At 38.1% G+C, this 26,243-nt stretch overlaps 1 pseudogene; it reads left to right on the plus strand.

Moving 5' to 3' along the window:
• The first annotated feature begins 8,769 nt into the window (after positions 1-8,769).
• On the plus strand, positions 8,770-9,264 carry LOC147503399 (elongation factor 2 pseudogene; annotated as a pseudogene).
• The last annotated feature ends 16,979 nt before the right edge of the window (positions 9,265-26,243 follow it).

The following is a 26,243-nucleotide window of genomic DNA, read 5'->3' on the forward strand; positions in this document are numbered from 1 at the left end:
GCTGAAGTCAAAGCCAGCTGAAAGAGGCTCTGTAGACTAAAGAAATTGGGCTTTGGGCTCGATTTTCATGCCCAAAACATGGCTCCTCAGCCCATGCACAAAATTATGGATCTGGTCTCCTCCTTTACATAAAACAAGACTTAGCTCTTAAGAAATATATAGTTAGATAGCTTAGAATAGAAAGTAGCCATTAGAATAGCTTGTAGATCTAGTTTTTGAATTTAAAGGAATAATTAATTAGTTTCATTCCTTGTTTTAGATTAATTATTTGAATCATTGTTCTTCATTCATTAGATAAATAAAATAGTAGTTCTTGTTAAATTCGATTTTCTCATTTAAATTTGTTTAGATCTACTTTCAATTATTGTTTGTTATTCATTTTCTAGTTATTAATTTGGATTTCAATTCTTGAGTAGTTAAATTAGTAAAGTTCAAATCTTTATATTATTTCTAGATTTAATTCAATTGGAAATGATAGTTTGATGAATAAAGGCTAAGCCTCCATTAGAGGGGTTTAATGAAGCCTTGATGAAAACTTGATTGTGTAGTATAGAATCGTTGAAAGAATCTATTCTACTCTAGAAGGACGTGATTTGCCATAAGAATGGGTGGACGACCTCACATGCTAGTTATGAATTAGTAGAAATGCCATGTATAATTAGGGATTAGAACGACCAATTCTTACCGTAAGAACATAAGAATTGGTTTACAACAAATCTATGATAGTTTATTAAGTTGGTAATTAAGGTGAAATCAAATTCCCCTAATTCTTTATCTATATTCAACTCTTAGCATTCTGTCATTCCGTTATTTGTATCTTGTTATTTGAATTCACATCGTAGTATAAATTCCCTTCGTAAATCTCTCATTGACCTTGGATAGACCATCAATTATAGAAAACTTGAATGCTAAAGGACTAGAAGTGGAACGAATCTTCTATTCCAACTCTACTTCAATAGATTCGAGAGTAGAAAACAAATATCTTTGATAAGTCTAGTATAAGCAACAGTTTATAGTTTTACTTTCGTTTAGAGTTTCATCGCTTTATTCGTGAGTAAGACTATCTTTTTTACGATTATCATTAGCCATGTTAAACAAGGATACAAATTTTAACGAGATTAGGGAAGTTTTTAAAAATCTAACAATAAACCTACCTTTTTTTGAAGCTATTAAAAAATTACCACAACATGTTAAGTTTCTAAAATAGTTGTGCACTACTAGGCGAAAAACAAACATTCCAAAAGATGCCTTTTTAACTGAACAATTTCCCACTCTATCTTAACATAATGGAATTGTTATGTACAAGGACCTTGGTCGTCCTACTGTACAATGCACCTTAGGGGATACTCACACGACAACTGCTCTTTTAGACCTAGGGGCGAGTGTTAACTTACTCCCTTATTATTTATATAAACAAATAGGTCTACAAGAGATGCAACCAACTAAAATGATGTTGCAATTAGCTGATCGTTCTATTAAGTATCCTAAGGGTGTTGTTGAAAACGTGCTGGTTAAAATTCAATATTTTTTTCTACCCAGCCGACTTTGTTATCCTCGACACAGAAGTCCCTAACGACTCTGTTCATATTATTTTATGGCGTCCTTTCTTGGCAACAGCCAACGCTCTCATAAACTGCCACGATGGTTCGATGTCCATGTCCTTTGGCCATCTTTCTGTTGAGGTAAATGTTTTCAAAATGATGCATCAGTTACCCGATACGACTTTCGATGGAGAAGTTAGCATGATCGAGAGCTTAGCTCAAGATTATTTCAACAACACATTTCCAGAGAATCAGATGCACCAATTCCTTTCCTTTGGAAGTTTTGACTCCGACGCTTTCGTCCCCACACTAGTAAATACCCGTCTTATGGACGAAGACAAAGATCACAATTTCAACTCCTTGGACGAGATTGATGAATTTCTCAAAGATGCAGATGAATACCATAATTATGTGGATGCGACCAAGCTAGATAAAGAATTCGATGAGTTCCTTAGAGCCTGTGATGATCCACCCTCTCAAGAACTACCTAGAGCACCACCTACCTCGATTCCCCTCCCTCCACCTTTTCAAAGGAACCTTGAGTTTACACTTAACTTTTTTGCTTCTCCTATACTTCATGACTTCCTAAACCCTTCTGGTAAGGACATAATACCCAAGAAAGAGCCACCTGACATCTTCATTTTTCAGATGTGTAATTATACCAACCCACGCCACCAATAAGTTTTGTGCTAAACCCATATTCTCATTTTTTCTATTCTTTACTTCTAAAACTTATCCATATCACACATATCTTCCACAACCATCCATTCATTCATGAGCATTCACTTGGCCACCCTTTCGTTGGAGGAAAAAGAAGAAATTGCATGCTAGGTTAGGTCCTAGATCCATCAGTGTTAACTCCCATTCCACTACACCACGTCATGGGAAATCATGGTGCTTGATTTTGTTTGGGTGTGTTTTTTGTGATCATTATTTATGGAAAGATCCACAACTATTTCAGTTGTTGATATATGGTATATATATATATATATATATATATATATATATATATTAGATAAAGTCTCGAGTATCTTACTATAAAAGACTTATTTTATTCTTCGGTGTACTCCATTCCAATCTTATATTTTGGTAGTGCACCATTAAGGTAACCGAGCCCTCCCTTTGGAGTGTATGGCTGTAAGTACCGGATCCTAAGTCCACATGTAATGTAATTCATGCTTTCCACTCTTGCATGTTTTCTCGGTTTTTGAGTCATGTTTCTCTATGGAGTGATTTATGTCTTTATTGCTTTATTGTTTTTTGTTATATTAAACCTTATTCATAAAAAGTAAAAAATATTAAAACCTTATAAATAGTAATCTAGCAAGTCTTGGGAATCTAACTCTAAAAGACCCACGTTTTTAAACAAATTTTCTAAACTATGTTTTCAAAATTTTGTTTGGGGGTGGTGCTCTTTCCATTCTTGATCACTCAACTTCCTATTCTTATCCCTTCCTCATCTCGTGGCTAGTTGATTGTATTATTGTTGTTTTAAGACTATTTCCCTGTTTTTAGTAGAATAATTTTTTATTTCCAGTTGTTGAGTTAAGTAGTTAATACTGGATTATATATTTGGTTGTTATTTGAATTTCAAGTTAGTTTAAATTTTGTCCGAGCATGCTATCTATTTTTCATGAATCCCACCTTCCCGACTTGTTTGGGGGTGGTATTATTTGTTTAGCATTGTATTTTACCATATCCACCTGTATTTGGAATTTAATATTGTAAGGTTGAGAATATGGTTTGGATGAGCATGTTGCTAATATGGTATAGCTAGAATTAGCTACTCTGGGTTCATGCAACCTCAAGGATTAGTATTTAGATGATTGCTATTTTTAATTCTAGCCTAAAGGCTCTAGGTTTGATTTTGGAGCCTGTTTCTATTTTGGTTTTAGAAGCCTTTTCTTATTCCATCGCTTTCCGTATCCATTAGGAAACCTTGAGGACCTTTGTTTAAGAAACTAGAGCTCTATAAATACATGGGATGCTCTAAACTTCACACAACACCTATAAAATTTACCTCTCACTTCATACCTACAAACATCACTCAAAGTGCACACTCCCTCTCTATTGCCTTATAACAGAGCGCAACCGCACCCAAGGACCTGGAACACAGAGTCAGAGTTGAGCGCGCTCGCGTCCTGACCTCAACACACCTCCAGTTCTATTTTCTGGGGTTTTCCACACTCACTTCCAGGAGTTTAGTAGTGTATTTGGTTGCTATGAAATATCCTCAAATCATACCGAAGCAGTCCTTTGAAGAATTGCTCGAGAGCGACACCTATGGATACTGGTTTCGTGACTTGATTGTGCAGGCTGGATGGCAACCTCTAATGATGAGTGCTGATGAAACTTATTCTCTCACACTTACTGCTTATTTCTATGATCATTGTAAGTTCTATTATCGACCGGATGGGGAGCAAGTGTTCTCTGTCACCATTGATGATGTAACAATGGACTTAACCAAGTTTTTGTTGGCCTTTGCTATTGGACTGTCCATGCCTACTGAAATCTAAAACTCATGGGGATATGTGGTTGATAATATATATATATATATATATATATATATATATATATATATATATATATATATATATATATATATATATATATATCTACAATTTGCATGAGAGACTTATAGGGTGGGGATTTTTCGTATATAGGACCAAGGGCAATATAACGTAGCCCTTGGTAGCTTGTCCCTTAACATGGGCACTATTATGTTCTTTATCATGTTGAATATCTTAGGAGAATGGCATTTTTCTTCTACGAATAACCCCACTTGTGATGTCTTCCTTGCTTTAGCTGAGGCACGTATGCTCTATGACCTTCCCCAGACCTTAGTGTCTAGTTTAGCAAAACCCATAGTATGAAGCATAAGCACCTTCTTATGCCTGTTTTGGTTTGCCGTATAATGCTATTTTTCTTTCCTAAGTTTTGTACCCGTTTCATGGATTGGGTTGGGGTTGACATTGTGAGACCCACCAATTGCATTATACACTCTTTTCGTGTGATGATTTGGCCGGGGTGGAGGCTACAACCTAATTAGGTTGCCCCTTACACCCCATCCGACCAAGTGGCACTTAACAGGTTAGCAAAGATAGATGATAAATGGCATGAGGCCTGGCAAATTATCATGGCGTGGCAGGATGCAAAGAACCTCATTTCTTTATAGAAGAGGAGGAAAACGTTTAAATACTGGGTATGAGGTAAGTTTTACTATTTGTTTGTGTCTGCTTATTTCCCAAACAATTTAATTTTTGTTATCCCCATAATGGGTGGATATGAACATCAAATGTATCATCAAATCATAGTAAAAAATGATCAGGAGACATAGTGGGAAATCATAGTAAAAAAATGCATCATCAAATGTATTTACAACAACTATGAACATTGGTTGTTCATAATTGTTTGTGTATGAACAATGATTGTTCATACAACAAATACGTAATTGTTCATAGCAAAAAGCAAAATCAAAACCTAAAGTTCAATTAAGAAAAGTACATAAAACAGCGTTTTCAAAACAAACATGATATAAAAACTATATCATTGCTATAAACAAATTATATCTCAAAATCATAGATCTGATCTAAAATATGAACAAACAAAACATGATGTAAAAACTAACGTTTTTAGACATCATTACAACACATAATATCATTGCTATAAACAATAGATGATTTCAAAACAAAATCAATAGAAGATTTCAAATTACTATAAACATATAGGTTATAAATACAAAGTTTGAATAAACCTTTTTAGATGGCAAGAAAAAGAAGTTATGGATTGAAACCTTCAGTTGAGGAAATCACTTGATTTTCAGTTAAGGAAGAAGAAGTAATCGATTGAAATCTGCCTAAAACCAGAGCGCGTTGTTTATTTCCAATTTTGAAAATATCTTTCATTTATATATTAACACGTGAAAGGGTAAAAGTTCTATTTAATAAAATTATAATGGACTGCGCCAACTTAATTTGTCCTTGAGGGTTATTAAAATAAAAAATTGGGTTCGTGAGTTGTTTCGACGATGAAAATGGGTTTGAGAGTGATTATCACAAAACACTGTCCTCTAGAGTTGTTTTGAATCAAAATTGGGCCTTGGGCCCAATTTCTTGTTAATAGAAAGGAATCTTTGACAATTCAAATGCTTTTGTCCTTTTGCAAATAAACCATGTCTAATTAAACAAAGCTTCCTATTTGCATACAAGCTTTCCCAAGCAATCATTAGGCAATCTAAAATCACAGACTTTATATAAACACAGTCAAGGAGAAAGAAATTTACCTTAGCTGACGTCTAGCAAGAGAGAATATGGCAACACTACACCAAATATGACATATGACATCACTAATTTTAGATCACTTTCAGCGAAGTGATGTCATATAAAAACTATGACATCACTTTTCTCAGCAAGTGATGTAATAATTATCACAATCTTTTTTTAACATCACTTATTTGAAAGGTTGATATAGTAGAGTTGTACAACATCATTTTAATAAGTGATGTCGTGATAGTGATATAGTAACACTTTTTTACATCACTTGTCGTGTCACTTATAAAGTGATGTAATATCTATGTATTCAACATCACTTTAAAGGTGTTGTCACTCGCCATGTCACTTATAAAGTAATGTAATATCTATGTATTCAACATCACTTTAAAAGTGACTTTGCCAAGTTTTCGAAATCACTTGTGATGTGACTTCTAGAAGTGTTATTATTAATATACCTATTAATTATTAAGTTAATTAGTTAGAAAAAAAACTATCGAAAAAAATTAGGTTAAATAGAAATGAAATAGGCGTGTGATTGGTTTGCTAGACTAGCCGCCCTTAAACGAGATATATCTAAATCGGAGAAGCCTCTCATACAAGTTCCATATTTTGTTTCCATAGCTATGCTATAAAATCACCGATTACTCGCCGAGGACTCCCTACTCGGTACCTAGCCGACTGGTCAACCCATTACTCCCCACGAGTGATCGGGGTCGTAAAATCGCTGAGAAATCGGCTGATATTTGAAATAATAAGTACTCGGGCTTGGGTGATTTAGTAGCGTGAAATCGGGCTTTTTTGTTTGGCTAGCGAAATAGTTAACAAAAAAATCTAGGGCTCGCAAAACAGTTCGTACGCTCTTCTTCAGCTTCACTTCGTCTTCTCCAGGTACACTTCCTCTTCTTCTTCTCTATTTTTTCTTCTTCTTCTCTCACTTCTCCTCACTTCTTCAGTTCTTCTCCTCACTTCTTCAATTCTTGTCTTCACTTCTCCTCCTCCTCCTCCTTCTGTTCTCTCACGAAAGCACGAGTAGGACTAGCAGAGGGCAGCTAAGAACGTTTATTTCAAAGCTTAAACATTAATTGTAGCAAGCACCCGATCATCATTCTCATCATTTCGAGAGAGTGAATTCAAGTCAAAATAAATTTTAGAATTGTATATTTTAATTTTAGCATGGAATTTGTAATGTGGGTGTTAATTTATATGTGATTAGGTGCTCTTTAAAATAAACCTTAATTATTTTAGATTTTTTATAACATGAGTGCTCTTTATTTTTAGATTTAGGAATATGGGTTTTGTACTATTGTTCATTTTAGGTTCTATACCAATGTAGCATGGAATTTGTAATGTGGGTGTTTGAGATTTTGTAGAGAGGGTTTTGTTTACTTTTTGTACATTGTTATACCGAAATTTGTATGTGGTTAAATATGTATGCATTTCATATGTTTTCTAATATCACTACTCACTGACTTGTTCCTATTGTAAATGTTGTGTACTCAGTTATTATTAGTTTTAGCAGTTTAGGGTGTGTGTAATATTTGTTTTCAATTGCAACTAATTTGACAGCATTGCAATTCTTGCTTGGTCAAAACCCTGAGCTTATATATGCTTCAACTGAGTTTTAAGTGGTGCAACTAGTTGCCCAACCTTGAATAAGGAATGTGATTGGGCTTAGGTCCATGCCAACATTTCTTTTCTAGTTAGCCATGAAGTTCCAATGTTGCGATGGTGTAGCAAGATCAGCATTGTTTAAACACCAAGGATGTTTAGTTGAATCAGTACGTTGCCGTTCTGCTTGGTAAACCTTGTGTTCTTTGCTAAATGGGGGGACCGATCTATGCTTGCAACAATCGCTCTAGGTACTACTGGGCAGCATGTTAAATATGATGTGGCAGCAACAAAATGGAGAGACGGTGCTACTGGGTAGCATGTTGAATATGATCAATGCCCTGACGTGTTCAGGTATTTGGCATTTCTCATATTTCAATATGTGATGATTTATGGATACGAACTTGTAATTATTATCTGACCATTTTTATATTACCTGTTGTAGAGGAACCGTGCGATATGCTAGTGTTCATGCCCACCTGGGAAGAATATCCAGTATAAGAGATGATCTAGAGTCTCTTGCATATACACTCATCTTTCTTCATCAAGGCAGATTACCATGGCAGGGGTATCAAGTATACCTATTTTCTGCCTATCATAGGCACGTATTGCTTTGCCTTGAGGATAGATGTCATCGACTCATTGTACATCATATAATATTCAAATATTTTTCCTTATGCCAGGGTGACAATAAATCATTCCTAGTTTGCAAGAAAAAAATGGCCACCGCCCCTAGTATGTTGTGTTGCTTCTGACCCTTTAAGCAATTTCTCCAGATTGTGGTTAACATGAAATTTGACGAGGAGCCCAATTACTCCAAGCTGATATCAGTGTTTGAGACTTTGATAGGATCAAACCCAGCTATAAGGCCAATAAATACTTATGGTGCTCAAAAGGTTGGATCCTACTTATATGTGGTTTTGTACAAGTACATAACTTTTCTAGATTTCCATTTGTAACTTACATGAAAACTTTGCAGATTATATATCAAGTTGGTCAAAAGCGGGGTAGGTTGACTGCTGAGGAAGAAGATGATAGACAACCAAAAAAGGTCCGTTGAGGGGTTCCGGCTAACCAATGGATTTCAGTTTACAATGTTAGAATGCCTATGAAACAGAGGTATTATTATGTATCTTCATAGCACTTTTAATTTTTGACAACTTGTAAGAGTGTGAATACATTGTTCTGGATGATTTGGTACTTGAAATGCTACGACTTGGGAAATGATTTGACGTTTCTGGATTCTGCTACTTCATTTTCGTACATATTTTTTAATTAGAAAATACTGCTAGTTCTTGCAAAATAAAATGCTTTGGTTGACTCTGTAGTAATATTTATTGCCCAGTAAAATGAACATGAGGGGTATTTGCTTTGAGGTATATGATGTCGTGCTCCATGCTGATGCCATTCACAGAGGTGGTGGTCAGGTCATTCCAACTACAAGGACAGTCATCTATGTTTCACAGATTACTACCAAGCCAAGGTTGTTGGAGCCTATTTACATGGTCGAGATTCAGGCCCCAGAGCAGGCACTTGGTGACATTTATGGTGTTTTGAATAAGAAATGTGGGCATGTCTTTGAGGAGATGCAGAGGCCAGGTACTCCATTATATAACATCAAAGCATACTTGCCAGTCATTGAGTCATTTGGGTTCTCCGGTCAACTTAGAGCTGCAACATCCAGACAGGCCATCCCACTGTGTGTGTTTGATCACTGGGACATGATGTCCTCAGATCCTTTGGAGGCTGGGTTGCAAGCAGCAACCCTTGTGTCTGATATTCGTAGGAGGAAGGGCTTGGAGGAGCAAATGACACCTCATTCCGAATTTGAGGACAAGCTATAAGGTGTTAATTATCAAGTTGGGGTTTTCCCATCGTACTTTTGGCTGTCATGTGATATGTTCTTATTATGATTTTGACACTCTGTTGACTGCTCTACACACTTATGTTTCCAACTTTCATGTTTTAAGGTTTACTTGTGGTTATTTGGATTCGGTTATTTTAAGGTTTACCTCATAACTGTTTAAATGTGATTTAAAGATACATTTCATTTTTATTTGATGATAAATGACTAGAAAAATGGTATTATATTAGGATGATATTGGCAATTTTGTTTATTTATTATTATATTTTTTTTATTATTTTTATTCTTTTGATAAATGGGACATCACTTTTAAAGTGATTTATAGAGTTATTTCACATCACTTTACAAGTAATTTGGAATTTGAATGAAAAGTGATGTTAAACGTTATAATATCACTTGTGGACATCGATTAAAAGTGATGCAAAGTTATAACATCACTTGTGGACATCAATTAAAAAGTGATGTGAAGTAACATCACTTGTGGACATCATTTAAAAAGTGATGTGGAAAACCCTGACTTTTCACGTCACTACCATTCACAACACTCTCAAAAGTGATGTCTTATATTTTTTACATCACTGTTTAAGTGATGGGAAATGTCATTTATGTTGTAGTGCAACCATGAAACGTCATGCAATCATACAGTAAGCTAGGACAGTTTTATTTTTTTTATTTTTTTCTTTTTTTTAGTAAGATCAAATACTTCATCTATACTAATTAAAACTTACCTGCAAAACCTTGTTAGTTCGATGTATACAAAGAGAGAGAAGGAAATCATACCTATTGACCAGCCAAGCAAAGGACAGTAACAAAGTGACAATGGTGTCGCCATGCTTATGCCTGCCAGTGGTAAGCTCAAACTCTATTTCCTTCAAATCTCATTTAATTACCTTATTTGCCAATGGCAACAACTATTCTTTCACTGTACTTTTGGAATTTGTAGTCATGGATGACACTTAAGCTTTAAGAAAAACAGTTTCTTGGCAAAGATTAGGCACGGGCATTTTTTATCTCCATGACAGGTTAGTACAATATACATGCATATACATAAAATTATAATGCAACTACATTATTTGTGGAATATGCATAAGTGAGTAGATATTGGAGATTATGATATATACATGAACCAAATTATTTGAATGCTATGTTAGTACAAAAAGTACATGATTTAGTTAGGATATATTAGCTTCTGAATTTTCTACTTGCTTGAAATGTCATCCTAGATTTTTCATCACAAGCCATCCAAATTAAACCAAGTTTTTGAAAACAAATCATTTTTTGTTTTTTAAATTCATTTTGAAATCAATTTTGAAAACAATGAAAAACAAAACATTTTTTTCCACAAAACAAGAAATACCACCAATGATTGAATAACAAGTGAGGGTAGGGAAATGAGTTACCGACAAGATGGCGACCATGAGGACAACCACAAGATAGAAGTATGCTCAAACTTGGCACCTATGGATTAGAACTTGACCTTCACAAAGAACTAAAGGACACCCAAAAGCTTTCTTCCAATACAGATAGAGCATAAAGCATAGGACAAATCTTCTAGAGACAACTTCCTCATCCATCGCAATCACTAGTAGTGAATCCTCCAATGCCTTCCATTTTTTTATTTTTTTTTCAATTTTTTTTTTTTATATTTTTTTTATTATTTTTTTTTTGCCTTGTGTACTTCTCAACTAGGAGACATAGTGGCCTTAGAGATCAAGAGTAGACTTTCATAGGACTGTAATGTAGGCTTAGGTGATGAGCTAAGAAAGAAAGGATAAGATCAAAAAAATTCTTTTTGGAGTAAAACTTGTCATATAAAGGGGATGAACAATGATGAGATGATATAGATCCTAAATCTTTAAATGAAACTGCCCCTTGTTTAGGTTTTCCATTTTGGACCAGTGTCAATTATTTTGTGCAACTCTAAGCATTTTGAGTTCTAACGGGGTTTTCATTTTTTTTTTTTTTTTTTTTTTGCCCCTTGCACTAGGATTTTTTTCAGCACCTTTGTAGGGGGGATTTCCCGTCACTAAACAGATGACACATGTATGGAAAATAACCTAAGACTATAGATGTTCAGAATGAGACGAGGACCATCGGATCAGTTCTATAAATAAGTGATCTCGTTCTCAGCATGAGTGTTTAGTAGACATGTGCTAAGCACATGACTGACCGCCTTCAAGTATGGCAGTTACCCAGTCGTTAGGAACTGATATAGACAGTTCCTGAACAGAAGGAAACTGAATATGGCAATCTTTGATGATGAGGAAGGAATCGTGATGACATATCTTAGGAGTTTCCTTCTGAGATATAATCTTCCCATGCATGATGGGACAATACTATCAACAAGGAAACTTACCTCTTGAAAGATATGGTCTAGATTCAGACTTCCATAAGAAAAGAAATCCTAATAGGAAGGCAGAGTCCAAAGATGGAAGGGAACTCACAAGCGGTGAAGACAGCCCTAACCCTAGGACTCTCGTAGCTCTTCCTATATAAACCAAAGGGATTCGCTCTTAGGAACTACGCAAAATAGGGTTTGATTCTTCATAATAAACAAGGAGATACGTAGGCAACCGTCAGACTGTTCAACCCTGAACTCACAATCATCTCATCCCTTCTCCATTCATTTAAAGGTTCCAAGATCACACGGCACAGAAGAAGATCAAGAAAAGCTCGAAAAATCCCCTACATCTAGTGGCGCCATCTGTGGGGATGAAAACAGGTAAATATTCATTTCAAACGATTGATTTAGCCTAAAAACTTTTACTGTTGTGATGGAAGGAGCAAAGAAAACAAAGGGTGGCACTACCACACGTAGCGTCACTGTGAGAGAAGAAGAGCATGAGACACCTGAAGGAGGGGACAATGCTGGTGACCACAACGCGAACAACCCCCTCTAGAGACCCATGACCCGCATCGATACACCAGCAATTCTCGGTGCAGGCCCCAGGAATAATGCTCAAGAAGAGCGTCAAGATGTTGAGAATGTTGTCCTCACCAACCCAGTGTCTATTCAGGCAAGCCAGGTAGTACAGGCTCTGGAACAGCAAAGGAGCAATCTAGAATGAGAAGTACAGCTGCTAAGGCATTTGTATCAATCTGACACAGGGAAGGAGCCACTCATCGATCTCGATGATGACGACCTTCCAAAAGGTGGTCGTGCAAAGAACCCAAGGCGTGGGGGTCCAGCTTGACGCAAGACATCTGAGTCAGAATACAGCAACTCAGATGAGGGATCGGATACAGCATCCGAACCAAAGTCAACCAACTATGATCGTGATGTCGACCCTCGACACTATTAAAAAAGAGCTCAGACCAAGAAACATTCTACCAAAGAAGCTACATGGGAAACTGAGAAGAATGACCTGATCCGTCAGATGCATCGGATGACAGGCAAAGGGAGAAAAATGCAAGACTCCCTTGTTCAATCCGCCATAATAGGGGCAGGCAGATCTCCTTTTGCATCACGGGTGATGAGGAAACCATATCCCCATGGTTACAGACAATCGAAGTTCAGTGTCTTTAGTGGCAAGTCAGATCCGGTGGATCACGTATTCAGGTATCGTGCCACTATAGGATAATATAAGGGATATGACCATGTCATGTGTTAGGAATTCAAAGCTTCCTTGTCTAGATCTACACTCTAGTGGTACCATAGATTACCTGAGCATCAGATCAGGTCCTCAGAAGAACTATTTAAGACCTTCTTAAATAGGTACTCATGCAACAAGCATCAACTTAAGCGGATCGATGCACTGTTCAACATTAAGAAAAAGGATGGAGAGGCATTAAGATCCTACATGCAATGGTTTATGGAAATTTCAATCCAAATAGAGTCTTGTGATGAGCAAACTGCTATAATAGCTTTTAAACAAGGGTTGGATGAAAACAACGCCTTATTCTAATCTCTCTCTAGGAAACCACCCCGTGATTTAGAGGAACTCCTTGACAGGGTTGAGACTCATGCAGGGTGGGAAGAAGATGTCCTGAACAGACGTCAAGAAGTGAAGAAAGCTAGTCAGACAGTTCTTGGAGTTCCTCAAGAAGGGAATGGAAATTCTTCCCCTCGAAAATCAAAGAGAGACCATAATCGTGGTCGCCAAAGGGCCAAATCCCCATCAAAAGGACAAATGCCCAGAGGGCAATACCAGAATGTAGCCAGTAGTGTAGATGGAAGGCAACAGAAGAAGCCACGTGTGGAAGGAACTGAAGAAGCTCTTCCCTCAATGGACAGAAACTTTGCCCCTCTGAACAAAATGTCAGATGAGGTTCTAGACTCGATAAAAAATCAGAGTTACTTTAAATGGCCAGCTCCGCTTAAGCCAGATTCCCTGGGTACCAGAGACCAAAGAACCTACTAGAAGTTCCATAAGAATAAGAGTCACAGCACCAGAGCCTGCAGAACCCTGAAAAATGAACTACAGGATCTGATTGAAAGGGGGTATTTGAAGCAATTTGTGGCAAACGAACAGGCAAATGCAATACAGCCTGAGGAGATCAGTACATCAGTTCAGGACCCCCAAGGTACTGGACCGCTCAATGGCCGACTCTAGATAAATATGATTTCTAGTAAAGCAAGTAAACGAAGTGGAAAGGTCACTGACAAGGGTGCGCGATATCAAATGTGCATCGCCAAGCAGATGAGGATCATAAAATGATGGTGACTACGAGAGCTCAGTCAACGCTGCCCCCAAAAAATCCGGCTCATTCTTTTCTCAAAGTTTGATTGCTTTAACATCGAAAGCCCACATGAGGATACGCTGGTTTTCACACTCCCTTTTAGAGATTATGATTTGCATCTCATATTGGTGGAGCCAGGCAGTTCAGCAGATGTACTCTACTATGATGCATTCAAAAAGTTGCAGATCCCAGACGCAGAGATGGTTGCCACCAGCTCCAACCTATATGGATTCAGTGGGGACAAAGCTCTCACAGTTAGGGAGATCCAGTTACCTGTAGCCACTGGTACAGTAACTCTTATCATAAATTTTGTTGTGGTAAAAGCTAACACACCATATCACATGATTTTAGGCAGGACTTGGCTACACAAACTCAAAGCCGTTCCCAGCACCTATCACCAATGTCTAAAATTCCCACATCATGGGAAAGTTGAGACACTCAGAGGAGATCAGGTGGCTGCCAAAATGTGCTATGCTTTGGCCCACTCCATTTTGAACCAATTAAGATGGGACCACCCGCCAAATAGCAATTACAATTAGATCCCCCTCTCCCGGACCTGGTCCCAAGGGAGAGGGAGGATCCCCCCCTCACTGGAGCCATTGGAGGAAGTGGATATTGGGGGAGGCAGCTCACCAAAAACCACTTTCATCGGCACCATGTTGAGTTCTGAAGAGCACATGGCTCTAATACAGTTCCTCCGATAGCACAAGGACGTGTTTGCTTGGTCGTTTGAAGAAATACCAGGAATTGATCCCCATGTGGTATGCCACCAACTCAATGTCTGCAGTGATGTAGTAGTGGTCAAGCAGAAACCAAGGAAAATAGGTGCTGACAGATCCAAAGCTGTAAAAGTCGTAGTTGAAAAGCTGAAGGCAACTAAATTTGTCAGAGAAATTAGTTTTCCCACTTGGATTTCTAATATTGTCCCAGTCAGAAAGAAGAATGGGTCATGGAGAATCTCTATCGACTTCACGGATCTGAACCGTGCATGTCCGAAGGACAGTTACCCTCTGCCACGAATTGATAAATTGGTGGATGCAACGGCTGGACATGAACTGTTGTCTTTCATTGATGGCTCGTCTGGTTATAACCAGATCCCCTTGCATGAAGAAGACCACAAGCATGCCAGTTTCACAACCGAGGATGGCCTGTACTGCTATCAGGTCATGCCATTCGGACTAAAAAATGTAGGGGCTACATACCAGCGATTGGTTAACAAGATGTTCAAAGGATTGATAGGTGACATTATGGAGGTGTATGTAGACGATCTTTTAATCAAAAGCCTGAGACGAGGAGATCATCTCTCCCACCTGAAACGTGCATTCGACATTCTCGGGAGTATCGCATGAAGCTCAACCCTACAAAGTGTGCTTTCGCTGTCTCATCAGGGAATTTTTTGGGGTATCTAGTTACTAAAAAAGGAATCGAGGCAAACCCAGATCAAATATGGACACTCCTAGATATACCCTCACCTAAAAATATGAAAGAGGTTCAAAAAGTTACAGGCAGGTTAGCAGCTCTGAACAGGTTTATCTCCAAGAGTTCAGATAAGTGCAAACCTCTTTTTCGAGTTACTGCAAAAGAATACCACATTTGCATGGACAGAAGAATGCTAGAAAGCATTTAATCAACTCAAAACATACCTTGGGGCACCACCAATCCTCTCCAAGCCAGTTGAGGGAGAAGTCTTGGGTCTTTATCTCTGTTCGTCAGACTACAGCATCAGTTTTGTACTAATTCACGTGGATGAAAAGAAGGTTGAAAAGCCTGTCTATTTCTTGAGCCGCACGCTTCTTCCAGTAGAAACAAAGTACCCAAAACTTGAACAAATCACATTAGCACTTGTTTTTGCAGCAGAGAAGTTGTGACCATACTTCCAATCCCACACTATCATAGTAATCACAGAGTACCAATTGCGGTCAGTTCTAGAAAGACCGAACAGGTCAGGGAGGCTAGCAAAATGGTCTATGCAACTATCAGAATATGATATTATTTATGTCCCCAGAATCTCAGAGAAGGGTCAGGCACTAGCATAATTCTTGGGAGATTTTCCAATAACTTACACCGGGTATGACTCTGATAAGGTTATATACTAAAAGCATTACTTTTGTATTAACTCTAGTTCTTTATATTTTGAATGAGAATCATATGGGAAAATGTTATGCATATTATATATGTTATTAGTTATATGCATGTGTCTAATACTTTATGTTGTAGATGATATGGTGTGAACACACAGAAGATCATATCATCAGTACCTTATAAAGTATAAGTAATCATTCACAACCTAGATGGATTTGGACAAACCATTGGTACGGTTGTAGTATAATCTGGTATTAGTCTATCTTGACTATAGGATTACACTAGTACACTTTGTGTGTATTGAACAGGACCAAGTGAGGTTGTTTCTCCTTATACTAACTATATAAGAGAACAAACACCTCTGTTATTATGGATGTTTGTCCTCCTAATCCGGATATAATAACGGGCACTTACGTGCATTGTACATTACTTTAAATCATCAATGAGTGAGATTCATTGGTGAATCAACAAACTCGATGGATTGGGTAATGACATTGTATGTAAGGTGTGTTGTTGATTATAGAAGGAATCTGTGTCCCGCAAGAAGTCGGGTTGCTAATATCCCCTTGAAGAGCTCAAAAAGATTGTCATGTAAACCCTGCAGGTGGATTTATTTTGACATGATAATGAGGTTGAGTGGTTGATAAAAGTAAAATTATATAGTCTACTCACGAAATGAACGATGAAATCAAAACGTAAGTAAACTAAAACTAATTTTATGGTGCTTTATATTTATCAAAGATTCTACTCTCAAGTCTATGAGATATAGTGGAGTAGAGTGATTCGTTCCACTCTTAGTCCTTCCACATGCTATGTTCTCAAGTGTAAGTACTCTAAACTTAAAGTCTAATAAGAGATTTACGAAAAAGGCAACTAGACTACGATGCAACTACCCACGAAATGCAACTAGTCGACGATGGGAATAACTAAGGGAATGCTACGTTGATTCTATGATAAGGAGTTAGAGGGGGATTGATTCCACCTTAACTTCGACTTAATCTTATTAACGAATTTTAATCATCGTAATCCGAATTGAACTGCTTCGCAGAACAATTGGTTCTTCCTAATCCCTAATTACACATGGCATTCCTACCAATTCATAACTAGCATGTGAACGATTAAACCCATTCTCATGGTGAACTAATCGTTTCTAGAGTGGAAAGGAAATTACGATGATTCTCTACGATATTCGAATCAAGCTTTCATCAAGGCTTCTCAACCCCTCTAATGGAGGTTTAGCCGAGAATCATTACTAATCATTTCGATTACATTTAAACTAAACATGATATAAAGAATTGAAATTTACTTAATTAAACAATAATGAAATCTAATTTAATGACTCAATTGAAATAAAGACAGGAATTGAAATTAGATCTAGGAATGGAAATGACAAAATCGAAATTGATAAAAATACTACTTTATTGATCTAATCAAAATGAAGAACAAGATTCAAAGGTTTAATATAATACAATAATTGAAATGGAACTAAACTTAATTAATCTACATGAAAAACTAGATCTAGAATTCATTAATGGAGGCTAACTAATCTAAATCTAATCTAGGTCTAACTATCTACCATTAACAATGAGCTAAGCTTTTGTTTTTATACATTCAGATCCAAAAATCGTGCATGGGCTTGGAGCCATGTTTTGGGCCATAGAATCATGCCCAAAACCCAATTCTTTCAGTCCAAAAAGGCCTCTTCAGCTGCAGTTGGCTTCAACAGATTTTCTGTCCACTTCTGCTCCTCTGATTGGGTCAAGGCTTAGACCATTGGAAAGATCTTTCCGAGCCGGTCGTTTTGACATAAGGTAGGCCCCATTTTGAGGTCTGAGTCCAAAGATATGTACTTCGGAAGTTCTGCTGACTTTGTGTGCTGTTTCGGCCCGCGTCGACTTTTCAGCTTTTGACCGGGCTTTTAGAAAGGCTTTGTCTTCTCGAAACTTGGCCTTTAATCACGTAACTCCTTAGTGACCGACCTTTGCTCCTTTATCTCGCTAAAGTGGCACATTTCTGCACATAATGGACTTTGAGGCCTGAAATGCATAAAAACACGTAATCAGTGTTAACTCTTAATTATTACTCACATAATTGGTCTAAAAGTATGACTGTTAAAGGGTTAAAACTACAGTTTTGGGCTCTTATCAAACCACCCCCAAACAGCATTTTGCTTGTCCTCAAGCAAAGATGAGAAATTAACATAAGTGACCAAAAATGGAGTTCTATCTACTTCTCGTTTTAGTACGAGTCGCGATTGCATTGACCATATGCAACAAGGCCTTAAACTACTAGGAATTCCCTAGTGGACGAGTTTATAGCCTCGTGAGAGTTTTCGATGAAGGTACTCACAAACTTCATCTATACTACAACGACTAAGAAATAAAACTATTGTTTCCTTATTCATGCTCCAAACTATCTATACATCTCACTAGCTATGAACAAGAATAACCAAGTCAAAACCTAAGATAATATATGCATAATAATCAATCATCTATAATAAACATATATACAATGAGTAATACTATGAAATGTCTAGCAGTCCATTTCTCAAACTTCGAATAAGCGTCCCTTAAGTAGGTTCTCACAATAATAGTCAAGATACAACACTCGATTTTTCCACTCAAGTTTAGCTACTCTCTAGTGCTAGCAGTGGGCACACTTTACCTTACAATCTCAATGACAACAAGGAAGCCGGAGTCGATCAAACACATCTACCACTTACTATCACACTAGCCTATTCCTAATTGAGCTAGAGGTCTTTATTAGGTGTTGCAGGGGATTAGGAGATGGTTTAAGAAGGAAGGAAATGGATATTCAAAAAGGACAAGTCTGAGATAATAGAGTCTTCATATTATGTAACTAGAGAAAACCTTGTTATTTACTTTTGCTTCTACACTTTGTTTCCATCCTTAGCCATATTTTTCTTTTTCTTTTCTTTTTTTTTTTTTTTTTGGCTTTTGACTCCCTTTTATTCTATTTTTGGAGTTTTTATTTTATTTCTATTTTTATTTTTCTTTTCCTTGGATGGAAACTTCTTTTCTTTATTTTCTGAAGCAATTAACTAACTTTTGTTTACACAGGTTTTTCTCTTCTTCTTTCTTCCTCATTCTATTCTCAGACTTATTCTAAATTGGGTAGGTTGATTTATATATTTTTTTTTTATTTTGTTTTTGTTTTGTAACAGGGTAAAGGATTTGTGGTTTATGGAAGGCTAAAGAAAGGCTCAGAGGGGCGACTAGCGGAAAATAATTCATAGGTTTGAATTTCTGGCTATATCGATCCAAAGAGGGCCTAAATTCTCGCTTAGGATATGGTTTAGTGATCAAGCAAGTGGACGGTGATATCTCTATCCGATTTTACTTCTCCCTTGTGTCATTTCTCAAATGTTTCGCTCATATAAGGCTTTAGGCTATATTCTCACAGATTTGTAGAATAAGTACTCTAGCCTAGATTTCATAAACTTACTCGCTAACAATCATAGATACTCATGTAATATATTTATAGATAGATGCAAAGATTATTACCTATATATTAACCTAAATTTCTAACAATTATTCTGATGCAAAAGCTAGGTGAGACTTCTAGATTGTTAAGAGCATGGAGAAAGAAAACAATACCAATATTCCTAAGTGTATAGCATAACTTATTTATTTATATTTTTGAATTTTTAAAATTTTAACTAGAAAACAAATGCATATTATATCTATCTAATCCTAACAGATGCCTTAATTACACGTGTTTCTATGCCCCCAAACAAAAAGCATGCTTTGTCCTCAAAGCATTTAAATAAAGAGGGTAGGAAAAATACCATTGAAGTAGCGTGAACTTCGTGAACATCCGTAAAACAAGGTTAGAACGCACTAATATAGGAAATAAAAACTCCATTACCAACTCTATACGAAGTTCTACCCATTATGGGGTTAACAAAAATGAAATTTCTTGGGACATAAGCGCATTACTAACTAGAATGAAAACTTACCTTATCCCCCGCATTTACTCATCATCTTCTTACTCATCCTCTTCTTCATTAAAGAAGTGAGGTTCCTTCGCCCCGCCATGCCATGATAATTTTCCGTGCTTCTTCCGCCATTTATCATTTATGATTGCTAACCTATTAAGAGCCACTTGGTCCGACGGGTGTAGGGTGCAACCAGATGAGGTTGTATCCTCCACCCTTGCCAAGTCATTGCACGGAAAGATCGAATAATACTATTGGTGGGTCGCATGCGGTCGCGACCGTAATCCAATCCGGAAGCGTGTACAAAAACAGGAAAGAAACATAGCATAATACGAAACTAGAACGGGCATAAGAAGGTACTTATGCCTCATGCTATGGGATCGAAAGCTAAACTAGACATCAAGGTTTGGGGAAGGTCGCGACACATACGCCCCGCGGGCTAAAGCAAGGAAGACGCTGCAAGTGGCATCATTCACAGAAGAAAAATGTCATTCCCCTAAAATGTTTAGCATGATCCAAAACATAACAGTTCCTATGTTCATGGACAGGCTACCAAAGGCGACGTTATATTCCCCTTGGTCCTCAATACGGAAAATGCCCGCGCCATACGACTCATGCAAAAACTGGTAAGTGTAGACATACATATTATCGACCCAATAGCACCATGGGTTTTGTATTTCAGCGGGCATAGCAAGTCCAAGAACAAATGCTAGCAAGAACCTGGTAATTTCCATTGGTTCATTATCAATGTTGATGGAGAACTTCAAAGAAAATGCAGTTATCATAAAAATAAGATGCTAGTGTTGGGGAATAAAGTGCATCCGGTCTTACCATAAGCGGCTCCCAGCCAACGAATGTGATCGCTTCGCGAAACCAAGCACCATAAGTAGTGCTTTGGAACAAATCTTCGAAAGACTGTTCCGGTATCAATGTTGGAGATGTCATCTCAAAATTACGCTTTGGAATAGCCGCGAATGACCCGGATACTATGCGCGAAAAACTGGAAATTTTCTGGTCCACAGAAGTCGTAGCGCTGAAAGTGCGCTCGATAGAAGCGCTGTCGCGCTCAAAGAAATTGAAATTTCGGTGTTTGAGCTGGTCGCTTTCAGCTTTCGCGCGAAAGCCCTCCGACAAAAACTCATAAAATATATCAGAGCGAAAAGTCGCTCTCAGAGGGCGAAAAGTCTTCGAGTTGCGTAAACTTGGAAAATGAGCCAAAACGAGGGAATCGCGGGAGTGAAAGGTGAGTGATGGAGTTTAGGTGTAGTGTGAGTTGTGAGGATAGATTGTATCAAGTTTATATAGGTTTAAAGTTGCTAAAATGGATCGGGAAGTTGCCAAAACTAATTATGGCAGTTTCCGGAAATCCTAAAATTTCCAAACCCGAAAACGGAAACAACTCATTTTCTTGATTCTAATTCAAACCCAGTATCTTTTAGGTTGATTTTATGATAGAATGTACCTACTTAATCTAGATTTCATCCTACCATGATATTTATTCATATATATGCCTAAACAGCCATATTTTCACCTTGACTCCGCAATAAATTCTAATACGAGGGTTATATAAAAATAATGCTTGAATTGATAAAACCACCCCCAAACAAGTTGGGAAGGTGGAATCAATATGAAACAACCACGCATACTGAAAATAACCCCTTATATTAAAATTTTCATTCGGAGTACATTACACTACAAAATTCAAATTACGGAAATAAACTTGCATTAAAATAAATAACAATAAAGAAATTACAAATAAAACATAAAACATCAAACTATACTATCCCTAGCTACTCCGAATCGGTGGCGGAGGCACACGCCTCGAGATCGCTCCGAAGCTCTCGAAGAGCCAAGACCATTCGCCCTTCAGCGACGGCGCCGGTTCGGATGGTGTGTCCTCGGCGAGAGTCCCCGTGAGGTGGGAATCGTGTCGATCTCGCCCCGAATCGCACCGAAGCTTCTAGCTCGGCACTCATCTGTTCCCACCTCTCGCCCTCTCTCTCGGGTAAGGAGCTCGAAGTTGTGATGCATCGTTGCTGTCGAGCCGAGTCCGTGAGGTCTTCACAAATAGTGTTAAAAGCTTAACGCGATGCCTCGATGGATCACAGCCATGTGTTCTCAGATCCGTCCAAAGACTCTCCAAGGCATCCACGTCAAAACAGGTCAAGTCCTCCTCATCCTCGGAGGCATCCTGATGTCCCCCAGCCTCCTCGGCATTCTCAGCTCCTCCATCCTCTTCTTCTTCTTCTCTATCCTCAGCCAATCTCCAAACCCGTTGGACACACTCCTTATAGATGCGAGGGTTACGGTGGAGAGTGATGTATGTCCGATCAGTCGCCTGAGCTGCTCTCAACTTGAGCATGATCTTTGTTATCAACACAGGGAGAGGGGCAACAGTCCTCCCTACTCCCCTAATCATGCTCAGTAAAAACTCTAAGATGCAGAAGTCATACTTCCGCTCCTGGAGTATCCATAAGATATGGAGGCAGTTCAGACCGATATCGCCGACCTTCCCTTCCTCGATCGCTCCGACCAATCCATCGGGTCAGAGCTACCGGTTGGTCCTAAGGGAAGCCTGTCGGACACAATGCGATCTTGCATTGTAGTCCCCTCCAATAACTGTCTCGTGCATCAATGGCTCTACCCCCATTATGATGGGACTCCTGCAGGGTGACATCCAGATGGATTCTAGGCGGAATGCCTAGAATCTCAGCCAACAACCCACTCGTCACTTCCTTCCGCCTCTTCGCTACAACAACAAAAATCCTAGTCCCTTCCAACTCCCTCATATCATAGAACCGTCGGACTAAGTCCTCGTGGTAATAGGCTTCAGTCGAGTACCACAAGCTATTCCAGTCTCGACTGATCATCTCGTCACCATAAAACGGCGTGAAGTGGTCGGCGGTAAAAGCTTGCTCTGGCAAAATTCGGCGTTGTTGAGCCATTGGAAGTTTGGAATGTAGTGGGGGTTTAAATGTGATGTAGTGGTGTGATTTTAATAGACCGGTTGGAGCAACCAGTGGTGATGGTGGAGTGGTGGTCGGCAGCACCAAAATTTTGAATTTTTGGTGGTTTTTAGTGATGGAAATCAGTAGTGGTGGTGGTCGGTGGTGTTTGGAATCGATTTGGGTTGGGATTTGATTTGGGGCGTAGGTAAATTTTTGTTTTCTTTTTATTTTGATTTTTTTTTTTAGGTTTTGGAGCTTGGTCGTTAATGGCGGATGGAGAAGAAAACGATGAACTGATGGTGAAGGTGAAGGGCGGCGTCGCTACTGCCGGTGGAGCTGGTTGGGCCCAAGCCCAAAATCGAAATTTGTGATTTTTTTTTCGATTTTTCGCGAAACTTCAAATCAAAATTGCCGCTTCGTTACTGGTCCGATTTTTGCAAATGAGATATGGAAATGATCAGGAGAGAATTTCCCATCTACTGATCTATAAAACACTCTATTTCGACCGTGGATGACATATAAGATAGTGGAAAACGCCTCGAAGTGCGTTCATGACATACGTTATGCGAACAATTGAACTCTAAATTCATGGATTATGTCAACCCGAATCGTAATACAATAAAACGGCCTAAGCAACTCCAATGGGACATAAATATTTAGTAATGCGAAACATTTAACACCCCACCCCCAAACAAATTTTTACAACGAAGCTTAGAAAATTTGTTTTTAGCAGTGGGTCTTTTAAAGTCAGATTCCCGAGACTTCCTAGGTTACTATGCTTATTCTTTATATATATTTTTAATTTTAAAAAGAAAAACAATAAACAATAAAGACATAATTCACCCCATAGAGAAACATGACTCAAAAATCCGAGAAAACATGCAAGAGTGGAAAACGTGAATTATGTCAAACGTGGACTTCGATCCGTACTTTACAGCCACACACTCCATAGGATGGGCCCGGTTACCTTAATGGTGCGCTCACCAATATATGGAAATGAAAGGAAATGCACCAAACACAAAAGTTGAGTCGTTTATAGTCGGATACTCGAGATTTTATCTAGACGTATGTATGAACATGCAGTTTATCATATATCAACAACCGAAATAATTGTGGATCATTCCATAAATAAATATCACAGAAAACATATCCAAACACAATCAAGCACCAAGATTTCCTATGACTCAACCTAGTGAAATGGAAGCGAAGTCGGATAACCCTATTATGTAACCTATCATGCACCTTATTTTTCATTTTTGAATGAGTGGGTGTTCTAGTAAATAAATGTGGAAAAGTGAATGGTTGTGAAGAATATGGTGGATATGGATAAGTTGTAGAAAGACAGCCTGTAAACAATGAGGATGTGGTTTTAGCACAAAACTCATTCATTGTGTGTGTAGGGACTGTCTCAATTCTGAAAATAAAGGTGTCAAATGGTTTGTCCTTCTGTAGTATTTGTTTACTAGGTGGATTTAAAAAATTATGAAGCACAGAAGAAACAACAGGATCCAGTGCAAACTCGGGATTCCTTTGAAAGGGTGGAAGGAGGGGAATCGAGGTGGATGTTGTGCAAAGTAGTTCTTGATAGGGTGATTCATCACTTGCTCGAAGAAACTCATCGAATTGCTCATCTAGATTGGTCATATCCTCGTTACTATGATAGTCCTCTATATCTTTGAGAAAGTCATCTATCTCCTCCTCATCCGTAATATGTGTATCGACTAGTGTAGGGATGGAAATATTGGAGTCTAATCTTCCAAAGGAAAGAAATTTTGGCATATGATTATCAGGGAAAGTGTTGTTGAAATAATCTCGAGCAACGCTCTCAATCATGCTAACCTCTCCATCCATAGACGAATCGGGTAACTGTGTCCTTGTTTTAAAAACATTGACTTCAACAGCAAGATGGCCAAAAGACATGGACATTGAACCATCACGGCAATTAATGAGCGCATTGGCAGTTGCTAGAAAAGGTCGCCCTAAGATGATCGGGACAAAGTCATTAACGACTTCTGTGTCGAGGATGACAAAATCAGCCGAATAGTAAAAATCCTGAATTTTTACCAGAACATTTTCGACGACACCCTTAGGATACTTAATAGACCGATCAGCTAATTGCAACGTCATTCTAGTGGGTTGCATCTCGTCTAGACCTATTTGGCTATACAAATAAAACGGGAGTAAGTTGACACTAGCCCCCAAGTCTAATAACGCCGTCGTCGATAAAGAATCTCCTAAAGTGCATTGTACAAGAGGATCTAATGACCGGTCCTTGTACTTAACAATTCCATTATGTTCGGATAGAGTTGGAAATTGTTCTCGTTAAAAGGCGCCTTTTGGTATATTGGTCTTACGCCTAGTAGTACACAATTCCTTAAGAAACTTAGCATGGTGTGGTAGCTTTTTATAGCTTCAAGAAGAAGAGAAGGTTTATAGTTAGATTCTTGAAAACATCCCTAATCTCCTCGTAATTTGTATCCCTAGTTAACATGGCTAATTTTTGTGGAAACGGTGGTTTCGTCTATAGTTAGCAATGGTATTACCTGGTGTTTAACCGTGGCTTCCTCGTTTCTTAGGTTTTGTTGTAATCGGGTACCTCTACAAAGGGTAGGCTCTTCAGTTTCTATTTCGGTATCTAGTAATATAGCGGTGTAGGGTTATCGGTGTGGTAACTATAGGCATAGTTACTTTGTTATCAACCACTCTGCTTAACCGAGTGGTGATGGCCTTTAGCTCACCTACATTTTCATATTCACTACTAGTATTATCGGTTATCTCAAAGGCTGTATTTGTTGTTTTAGGATTAGGTATTTCGTTACTTGGAAACACACCTTTGGGTTGGGCTTTATCTTGAGCCAACCGTTTGGTTAAATTATTAACGGATTGTAGAAGCCGTTGGGTTAGATTGAGCCATGGTTTGGAAAAGTTTTGGCTCACTTGTATGAAGGTGTCAAGACGATCCGGTTATTGTGTGGGTGTAGTAGTCACGGGTGGTGTGGACCGAACTATTTCACGTGAATTATTTATGAGTGGATTTTGGTAGTTATTATTTACCGGAACGATACCTCTACTAGCATTATAATTATTATAACTACTTTGACCTTGTGCTTGACCTTGTCGAGGTTGCACTTGGTTGTTATAATTATTAAAATTCCCCTGACCCTGTCCTTGTCGTAATGGGGCTTGGTTAAAGCTGTGCGTAGGCCTAACATATTGATTATTGTACCCTTAGGGTGTGACGTTTTGGTTATTTCTCCAACTGAAGTTGGGATTTTGTCTCCAAGGGGTGTT

The sequence above is a fragment of the Coptis chinensis genome, chromosome 4, assembly GCF_015680905.1.
Source record: "Coptis chinensis isolate HL-2020 chromosome 4, ASM1568090v1, whole genome shotgun sequence".
NCBI classification, from domain to species: Eukaryota; Viridiplantae; Streptophyta; class Magnoliopsida; order Ranunculales; family Ranunculaceae; genus Coptis; species Coptis chinensis.